The 10,732-nt window shown below is 51.9% G+C and overlaps 1 pseudogene; it reads left to right on the top strand.

Moving 5' to 3' along the window:
• The first annotated feature begins 370 nt into the window (after positions 1–370).
• On the top strand, positions 371–486 carry LOC111730408 (annotated as a pseudogene).
• Positions 487–10,732: the final 10,246 nt, after the last annotated feature.

Genomic DNA, 10,732 nt, shown 5'->3' with positions numbered 1-10,732 from the left:
TACTTCTGCTATCATCCTCATAAAATGGGATGTAGGGATAGGAGGTATCAGAGTCAGGTTCAGGAGAGATTCTGGGATTTTGCTGTAAGTTCTGATAGTTAAAGTAAATTAAAATTGCACTGAGGTACCAATTTATACTTAGTAAATTAGCAAAAATATATAAAATACCCACTGCTTGTTAGGATATGTTAAAATTGGTATGCAGTGAGTAACAGCAAAAATTTGTTCCACTATTCTGAAAAGCAGTTTGGCAAATATTTTTTAAATAAAAAAAAAAAAGTAGGACGTGGTTCCATAGTGTAGCAGTTAGCACGTCTGCTTTACATGCAGAAAGTCCTGGGTTTGTGCCCTAGTAGAGGCATGGTCCATGATCTATGGCCATGCCACCCCGAATGAGCCCGATGTCTGATCTCGGAAGCTAAGCAGGGTCGGACCTGGTTAGTACTTGGATGGGAGACCACCTAGGAAGACCAGGTGCTATAAGCATAAATAGTAATAATAATAAAAATGTATCTTTCAACTTAGTTCCTGGAATTTCAGGACCAGAAATTTATACTCAGGAAAAAAAGAAAAAGATTCGTTACAATATGCATGACTATATTATTGCATTTGTAATTAGCAAAATATATTGCAGAACAATCTGGACTACCACCAACAGCAAGGCCCAGTTGGGTTAAGAATGACACATCACCTTGATGATTACTGCCAGCTATGGAGGACTGTGGGCTCTGCCAGGGAAGGGGCAGGGGCAGGGCCGGGAGCAGCTACCCAAATGTTTGTGAATTAATAATTCTGTAGTAATATGAGAAACTTCCACACATGCAATATTAAATGAACAAAAGAGGATACAACTTGTACTTCTGCTATGGTCTAAACTATGTATAAATTATCTACATCAGTAGTCTCCAACCTTTTTGACACCAGGGACCGCTGCTCCTGTGAGAATCTAATGCCTGATGATCTGAGGTGGAGCTGAGGTGGTGATGCTAGCGCTGGGGAGAGGCTCCAAATACAGATAAAGCTTCGCTTGCTTGCCTGCTGCTCACCTCTTGCTGTGCAGCCCAGTTCCTAATGGGCCACAGACTGATACCAGTCCCTGGCCCGAGGGTTGGGGACTCCTGATCTACACCTTTGAATAAGAGCTGGAAGGAATCAAGGAAAAGTTTTACTCAGGAATTAAGGCTCTGGGTGATTTATTTTTCATTTTTGGATTCTTGTTACTGTTGGTACGATATAGGTTGTATAAGATATAGAAATTATATATTTTTTTCTAAGTTAAGAGTGTTGTCCAGAATCCCAAGAACCTTGTTCCCTGGACACAGAAGCCTGGACTCAGCTGAGATGGGGCCTGAGGTTGCCCATGCTGGCACTGAGTTATCTTGAAAATGCTCACATCATGTTGCCATGCTGGGAGTGAAGCCAGAGGGGACTCAGGGCCCCTTTACTGCTCGGGCTGGGGCACAGGCATGACGACCTTGGGCAGTCAGGGCAGGGACAGAGGGAAGCCAGGGATGAAGGTACAGGGACAGATACCTAAGCAGAGTCCTAAAGGATAAATAGAAGAGTGGAAGAGGCTCCTAGCGGAGGTGTTGGCATGAGCCTAAAGACTGGAAATGATCTGGATGGGCTTGAGGAATGAGAGGGCTCATGCAGTTCCATAAGGTAACCTGAGTGAACAAGGATGGAGGTGAAGGAAATGGAGCTGTCCCTTGGGTATCTCAGACTGTTCATCCATTCATCTATTCAGCAAATGTGAATGTGAATGGTGTGCCAGCTCTGTGCCAGCTCTGTGCCAGGCTCTGTGTTACGGGCTTTGCAAATTCACCTAATCCCATCCTTTCAGTTACCCGGGAGGGAAGATTATGCCCATTTGTAAATGGTGGCTCAAAAAAGCGAAGTAGATGAACGAACCACCCTGGATCCCACTGTGACCCAAAGTCCACCCCCAAGTGTGTTTCCCAAGAACCAGGCTCTACTCTGTGGAGGACCCAAGGAATCCCAGGTGGGCCAGCACTTAGCCAGAGGGCTGTCCCTGGAGGTTCCACTCTAGGGGCTATGGCTGCTGAGGCTGGCTCTGCCTGCAGTGAGGGGAGCAGGAAGGACACAGAGAGCATGTGTAGTACGGTGGGTCCAATGCAGGGTCTCCTTCCCCCACCTTCGGGCTTAATATTCCCATTTGCAAAATGACCAGACAAGCCCTGTGGCCTTCTCTTCTGGAAGGAAGGGGATCTAAAATCAGATACTCCTAGCCCGTCTTCTCCCCAAAAGTGGGGATCCCCTTAGATGTGATGGAGAGTGGAGTTGCTGTCACATCTTCTCTAGACTCTAGACTTCTCTAGACTTCTCAGAGGCTCCCTGAGTCTACCCAGGCAGACCAAGCTGGGCCCTTGACCTCTCCATCTAGAGCTAAATGATTCATCCCCACCCCCACTGCCAGGCCCAGAGCAGCAGGGCCTAGCTCTGCAGCAGTTAGGTACATCCTGCTGACATCTCAGAAGCTGACCTCCTAGTCTGGAACTCCAGCAACTCTGCTTTAGCCTTGGGGGAGGCATTGGGCGGGGAGGGGGAGCCAGACAGAGGAGGGAGAGCTGAGAAGGAAAGGCAGAGAGTGGTAGGCCTGGAAGGAGGTGGCAAGAGACCAGTGAGACAAGGCAGGACCAGAACTGACACATAGACATCAAGACAAAGACAAATTAGATAAACTCCCCCTAGGGCTTCAGAGACTACCAGTGGCCTGATGCCCCCAAAGCTCTCCAGATTGCATCTTCAACAGCCTCCTGGGCATCACCCCCTGGACAGCTCACAGGCCTCTCATACTCACCCTGTCCACTACTGTCGTATTGTCTACCCCCAGTGCCCAGTCCCCTCTGCTCCCCTCCTGGGCCTGGACCCTGGCCCACATTCCAGGACCTTCCCAACAGCTCCTCTTCACCAACTCCAGGCAGGTCTCACCATCCTTGCTTGGACCACTGCAGCCACATCCTCATTTCTGGTTTCCTGGCTCCTGCAGCCAGGTAGCTTTCTGAAACCTGGAGGTGATGATGGTACTGCCCAGCTTGAAAGCCTCTGCTGCATCATTCTCCGCCTTTAGTCAAATCCTAACTCAAAAACATCTTCCTCATTCTATCTGGCTCTGCCTCTACTCCTTCCTCACCCTTAGCCCAAGCCCCTGCTCCTGGGAGGCTATCTCCCTAAAGGACTCACCTTGCTGCCTTCTCAGCTTGCTGCCTGACTCCTGCCACCCCCCACCATTCTGTCAGCCCCTGGCCTGCCTCAGCCTGGGTTCTCACGGAGGGCCGTCACCATCTCAACCAGTCTCCCCACTAGACCTTGAAAGTAGGGCCTGTGTCTTATCCATCTCCAGGTCTCCAGCAGCAGCACGGTGACTGGCAGAGTGGGTGGGAAGCATAAGAAGTTTGTTGAATTAATAAACAACTGGGACAGGAAAAAAATGGAGGAAAAGGGGCAAGTAGCAACATAAAGGCAGAGGCAGTAACCATCAGAGACAGGAATAGAAAACACATTCTAAGGGGAGACTCTGAGACCCAGACATAGGCCAAGAGGCCAGGCCAGGAGGCTAGATGGAGACAGGGAACCGTGGCAGAGGCAGAACTGAGCTGAGCAGGCGGGCAGGAGCCGCCAAGAGACAGCTGAGAAGACATAATTGGATCAGAGACAACTCTGCTGCAGTGAGGGGGTGTGACTCACACACACACAGTAACGCCAGACACAAAAACAGAGTCTCACACTCAGAGGCAGACACACAACCTTAGGAGCATGTGCACACACACGCACGCACACACACACACACACACACATTCCGTAGGGACACACACAGTCACCCATAATCCAGCTCCATGCTAAAGGCCCACACATAGAAGGCCAGAGAACTCCCATCACATTATCCTGTCCTCATAACACAAACCACCATCTGGTATCTCATTTAGTTATTTATTTGCTTCTATTTTGCTTATCTCCTTCTCAGGATGTAAACCCATGACAGCAGGGCCTAATCCCTTTGGTTTGCCACTAAGTTCCTGGATATAATACAATATTTGGCATATAGTATGTGCTCAACAAATATGTGTCAAATGACTGAATGTTAGAGACACACAAGGGAATGCCATCCCCTCTGGTTGTCAGGCCTTTGCCTTAAGAGTCATCACCTACATCCCTGGTGCAATACCAGGCCCCAGGCAATCTAGAAGTGTCCAAAGACAGAGAGAGGGGTCCAGGAGATAGTAGAGGGGATCTCGGAGGGGCAGATGCAAGTTGTGCCATGAAACCCAAAGGATGAGATTAAATGGCCCAGGCACTGCATGGGAGACCAAAGTCCTACTACGTCCTACTCCGTCCTCCATTTCCCCTGTGGGTGTATGTGGAACGGGATGGGTGTACCTGTTCCAGGAGGCATTATTCACCTCCTGCAGGACATAAGGATTCTAGACACATCAGAGGTAGCAAGTACCTGCCTTCAGGGAGCCCAGGCCGAAAGACAGGGAGGCAATTGTTAAGCTAAAGCCCCAGAGAACTGCTCCAGCTGCCCTGTGCCACTTGCCCCAGACTCTCTTTAGTGTCAGATGAAAGGAGCTTGTATTTGGCATGGGACCTACCACCAAGTTCTGGACCTGCAACTTTCTTCCACTGCCTGTGTTTCTGAAGCTCCAGGGGCCCTGGAGCACCGAGGCCAGCCCAAGCATGCCAGAAGGGATAAAGGGAGGCACTTTAAGCCTGACACCAGGTCTGAGCAGCTTTCCTACCACTTGTTGCTGGAGCATGCTCATCTGGCCAGGTCAGGGGCAAAGGTAAGGGGTCGTGGCTAGAATAGGGTTCCTATCCCTATCTATCTCAGTGGCAATGTGGTGCCCAGGCATGTGGCCACTGGTCCCTCAGGAACAGGCTACAGCAGCCCAGTGAGGTCCGAGGTCTCCTAAGAGTGCCAAGTGCATAGGGTCATGGCACCATGGCCCTGGCTCCAGGTAGCTCAGCCAGGTGTGGAGATGCAGAGGCAGAAAGAAAACCCATCTGTCTCCAGGACTCCCTCCTTTTTCTCATCTCCTGAAACTTTAAAGACTCTCTGCTGGAAACTGAGCTGGGGCTCGTTAAAGTTTAAAGGCCAGAGCCCAGGGAGCTGGGCAGAGAAGGCACAGAGCCAGCCTGGGAGCTGGGGGCTATTCTAGCCCCAGGAGTACACTGACTGTGAGCACCCATCCCAGCCCCATCCCACTCCCACTCACAAGGTTCCTCATTTTCAGGGCAGGCACCAAGGGGGCTGCACATCCACACCAGCTTATATCTCGACCTGCACGACACTCCACAATTTGTACATTGCAAAGGGTTATGCTATCCCCACCATGTTGTGTTCATTATTCCTCCTAACTCTCTGTGGATGCCATCCCTTGCTCAATTCCTCACAGCTCCTCCTTTAGCACAAGCCTCAGTATCTCTGTCCAGACAATAGAGCAGCATCCTCCTCTTACCACTTGCCTTATTTAAAACCCTTTCGTGGTACCCCAGCACCTCCAGGACCCAAATCCTAGGGCATTGGTCTAGTTCTCTAAATACTTCCAGCCCCTTGAGTTTCAAGCCCCACACTGAACACCTGCAGTTCTCCTAATGCACTCCACTTCCTTCCTCTGGAAGGACCTGCTGTCAATGCACAGCTGTCAATGCACAGCTGGTCCTCTGCATTGACAGCTCCCATGCTATCGAACTCATTCTCCATCCAGTTCCAAAAAGATCACCGAGGATTTCTCCTCTGTGAAACCTTCCCTGGTCCCCAAGTCTGCTGCAGGGGTGCCCTCTGGGTCTTCACAGCTCCTGGGACAAGTGTCTGTTCCAGCATTCAACTGAGAACTCCTTGAATACAGGGCTTGGGTTTGATTCCCCTCTCTGTCCCCAACCTCCAGCACAGGGCCAGGCAGAGAGACTATCAGTGAACATTTGCCAAATGAATGAATGAATGAATGAATGAATGAATGAAGTTCCTGAAACAGGCAAGGCAGCACTACCATTCACATTTAACAGATGAAGAAGCTAAAGCCTGAGCAGGGGCAGCAACCTGACCACAGACACATGGCCAGGACTCTGGACCCTGTATTCTCTTCCCTATGGCCTCAGGCCAACCCAGGCACCTCCTCCAGGAAGTGTGCCTAAAGCTTCCAGCCACTTCTGAACTTTTCCTTCTCAGAGCTCCTCCACCTGAAGTTGTGGGACTCTGACTACCTGGAGTCATGTTCTCTGGGAGCCTGTTCCTGGAGGATAGCTCTGGAGTTACTTCCTTCGGTTGCCACAAGTCAGAGCTAGAGCCAGCCAGGACAGGGGTCCTCAGGGCCTAACCCTGGATTCAGGTGTCCTATATAGGGACCTCTCTGATGGCACAGACTGGCAAGGCCTTCTCAATCTGCCCTTATTCTGTGTCTAGATGCCCCCCCTACCATGGCCTAAGGCCAGGACGGCCTCTACAAACCACCTGCCCAGCAACTTCTGTAGAGATGGGGAAACTGACCCCCAGAGGGGATAGCGGCCTACCTTGTATTTGAACTCACCCAGTCCAAAGCCCTAAAACCAGATTAACTCCTGCCCCTGTCACCGCAGATAAGAAGACTGACTCTAAAAGCTGAAGTGAATGAACCCTGAGGTCACACAGCAAGGAATGGGCTCTTGCCCAGCGGAGTCCCCTCCAGGGTGCCCTCCCACAATGACACAGCACAGGAAGACCCAAGTCAGGAGAGAGAGGTAAGCCACGGGGTTCTGGAGACATAAGGGCCCAGCCTTGAACCCAAGGACCTGAGCTGTGATCCTGCTTCAGCCACGTTCTGTTTGGCCCTGCACAACTGAATTCCTGCACTGAATCTGTTTTCACATCTATTCAAAAGAGTTAATGAGACCCACGCCACAGGACAGTTGTGAAGAGTCAGTGAAAAGACATAAAGAAAGTAAATCCTGCTTCTTCCCCCACCTTCCCCATGACCTTCTGGAACTATTAAGAGTGAGAAGGGCCATTGGAGATCCCTAAGATGATCCCTTATTTCAACGGGGTAATGAGGTGCTGAGAGGGGGCAGGCCCAAGCACTGGCTTGAGAGCTTGGAACCTGGTGGGGTGGGGAGGACAGTGGTGTGGGAGCAGGTGGATAGTAAAACAGAGCAGGGAGGGGCCGCCGGAGCTTTCTGCAAAGGGGAAGAGGAAGAGCCATAGGACAGGAAGTCAGAGAAGACAGGTCCTCACTGCTCAGCTTCCTGTGGCAAGAGAAACCCCAGGTTCTCAGCCATATTCTCCCAAGAGCTTCCACCCCTGCTCCAGCCTCCAGGCCCCTCAAAACCCTTCTCACTGGGCCCACTCCTGCCTGTGAACATCTGCCCCATGCAGTAGGGTCACCTGGAATTGTCAGTCCTCTCTCCAGCAGGGTCTGGAAATCTCTGAAGACAAGGGCCAGGTCTCCTCCTCTGCCTTTCACATGGCTAGCCAAGCACCAGGCTAGGCATGCAGCAACATTGGAAAACCTGAGCATATGGGCATCCAGGGCAGGGCTGGGCAGGCCATGTCATCTCTTGTTTTCTGTCCCCTTTTCCTCATCCTGCTCCCATGGGGCCCGGCACAGGCATTGAGTTCAGAGGCTCTTGGAACCAAGAGAACTCCATGGGACAGATGGAGAAACAGCTCAGAGGGGGCAGTCATGTGCCCATAGTCACACACACACAAGAGGAAACCCCAGCCAAGAAGACCCCACCCAGCCTCTTGCCCATTTGGCCCAGCTTGAATGACTGACAGACCCCCTAGATTCCCATTTCTCATACCACTACAGGAGCCTAGCCTGGGCACTGAGAGAACTGGGTTTAGGTTTCAAGCTGCCCTCGGCCTTGGACTCAGGACACATGTTCAGCATTTGCCTCTGGGACAGGGTCTGACCACTCAGGAGTCTGTCTGCCTCCTCTCCAGTGCCTAGGGCACAGTGCATAGTGCAGGCCTGGAGCCAGGCCAGGCTGGTGGCCAGGAGGGAGGGAAAGGGTAGAGGTGGCCTCCAGCAGCCCCTTCCCTTTGTTCTGGCGCCAAATGCTGGGCCCAGAGCCATAGTGGCTTCCAGGGACCTATGGACATGGGGCACAAGAAGATAAGTCTGGGGGAAGGGAGATAAGGCAGAGGAAATCAATTGGGTAGACAGATAGGGGGATCTACACACCCCCTCTGGGATCACAAGCACAGGGCATGTACAGGGGGCAGCTGGCTTTCTCACGTCAGGGGCATAGGTCCAGAACAGTATGGGGCAGGAGTGAGGTGGGGGTAGAAGCTCAACAAACACCTATGATTGAGTCCAGCCTACAGGAGTGACCCAATCATCTCTGGGACTCTGGTGTGACCTTGGCAAGCCATGCCCCTTTCTGGGCCTCAGCTTTCTCATTTATCAAAGGAGAATGGGATGATGAGAACACTGCATCTTTCAAAGAGTTATTGATGGGGTCAAACGCCATATTGTTGACTAAGAGGTGAGCCCAAGCAGAGTGGAGTAGGGGCTCTGGAGCCAGGCTGGCCTGGGTTCCACTCTGCCTCAGCTGCTCTGTGACCTTAGGCCAGTGACATCACTTCTCTGAGCCTCAGTTTCTTGTTTGTAGCATGGAGACAAGCCTACTACTTCCCAAGACTAACCTGAGGATAAATTAGATGAGAGAGAAAAATGCTTGGCTCAAAACATGGGCTCTTAGAAATGGTGTTCTTAGAATCTTGGAGTGGGGAGCTGAGAGACTTCTGCCCATTTCCCAGAGCTCCACCTGACTGTGCTAAGGGAATCAGGAGTGGGGTACTGGCCCCTTAGGACGCCCACAGTCATGGCCCCAGCCCCCTCCCTGGGCCCCAGCTCCATTCACATACTATCGCCAATCCTCACTCCACTGGGGAGAGAATTAGAGAGCAGCAATAGGGAGAAAAATAAAATAGAGAGGGCTAGGAGGCTGGAGATGTGAGTTCCAAGCCCAGTTCTGTTGGGCCATGTCTGAGTGACCTTGGGCTAGTCCCAGTTCCTCTTTGGGCTTCAGTGTCCTCACGTGCACCCCAGAGAGGGAAGAGTAAGAAACAGGGATTGCAAAGGGCCCTTGGCACCTCCCATCTCTGCTCAGTCTGAGAGGGAAGGAGGGCCAGGTCCTGGCTGCTGGGGAGTCTATATACCCTAACCACAAGCCCACAACACCCTAGTTTTTTCAAGTCCCCTCCATTCCCAAGGAAGTCCACAAGATAAGTCTGATCTGGCAACAAGGGGTCTGTTGTGGCAGTCTAGCCCCCAGACCCACCAACTCCAATCCTAGACTGGGCTGGGTTTATTCATTAACCAAGCCAGATGGAGGAGGCAGCTCCACCCTGTTGACACAGAGGGTGGGAGTACTGAACTCAGTTCAGGTCTTCCCTTCCCCTTGCTTCTGGAAAGCCAGCTCAGCAGGGAAACGACATTTCCCCACCCCACCATGCAGCCAGCCTTAAGGCTTTCCCAGGTCATAGTCAGGAAACAACCTTATTCTCATAAACTTGTTCCCCTTTCATTGGATTTGTTCCTCCCTCCCCTTCTTCCATCCATTCAAACCAACATCTTTGCTCTGTCTGTATTGGATGCTGAGTACACAAACTGGGATAGGACAGATCCCCTGCCCTCAGAGAGCACCAAGCTGGGACATATCAGCTGCCTTCCCTTTTCCTGCTCCTCAGGCTCAGACACAGGTCAGGCCCCCAGGGAAGCCCCCAGCCCAGGGTTCTCAGGCCTGGGCTGAGAGTCCTAGAGGGGGAGACACACACAGAAACTCAGAGAGAAAGAGACAGTCAGATAGCCAGGGCACAGAGAGAGTCATAGAAGGGAGAAGGGAAGGCAGAAAGGGTGAGCCAGAAGGCCACAAGGAGACAGATGGACAAAGCTATAAATGACTAAAACAAAGGGAGGCAGAAAGGCATAGGGTCAGAGACAGAAGGTCAGACATCTCCAGCCCTGGTGTTAGGCCAAGATGCCTGAGCTAAGTCTGAGAGCAGGTCCCAGTCAGGAAAGACTGGAGTGGGGGAGGGCAGGAGGCCCTCAGAGTCCAGTGCCATGATCCCCCATCCGTTGCAACAGGAATATACACCTTCAGAGTTCCAGAAGGACAGCAGAAAGGGGAAGGCAAGGGAAAGGGAAGGAAGGTGAAGGGCACAGCCTACTGCCAGGAATCCACTAAAGGAAGACCCAAACTGTGGACATAATACCCCATGTGCTGGGGGAAGCTACTGAGGCCTCGACCAGAGTCTTCACCAGCCTCTGCCCCACTGAGGCTCCTAGGGGAGGTGGGCTCATGGGGTCCACACCCTAAGCTTGCCCTGAAGTTGCAAAGAGAGAAAAATCATGGGGCTGTGAGGAGTAGGGTTGATGGCTGTGAGGGAGCTAATGTGCCTACATCTGCCCTGCCTCTTCTGGCCTTCCTTGCTTCTCCCCTCCAACAGCCTACCTCCCAGCCTGGCCCTGTATAAGGCAAGGACATCTTAGCTCTGCCTTCGGTATCTGCCAGCTGCCATCCTGAGTCCCTGCAGGAGGCTCAGAGAGGGAAGGGGAAGAGCAGGGCACCAAGCAGGAAGGAATCCGGTCCCTGGCACCCAAATGTGTAGAGAATGGGGAAAGGGACCCACCTCAGGCTGAGAGAACCAGGAATTAGGAAGAGATGGGCTCAGTCTCCCACCTGGGATAATTCAAATCAGGGATCAAATGAATGCTTATGGGGCAGAAGG

Source organism: Pteropus vampyrus, unplaced genomic scaffold (assembly GCF_000151845.1).
Source record: "Pteropus vampyrus isolate Shadow unplaced genomic scaffold, Pvam_2.0 Scaffold311, whole genome shotgun sequence".
Lineage (NCBI taxonomy): Eukaryota > Metazoa > Chordata > Mammalia > Chiroptera > Pteropodidae > Pteropus > Pteropus vampyrus.
This window is presented reverse-complemented; position numbering and strand designations above follow the sequence as displayed.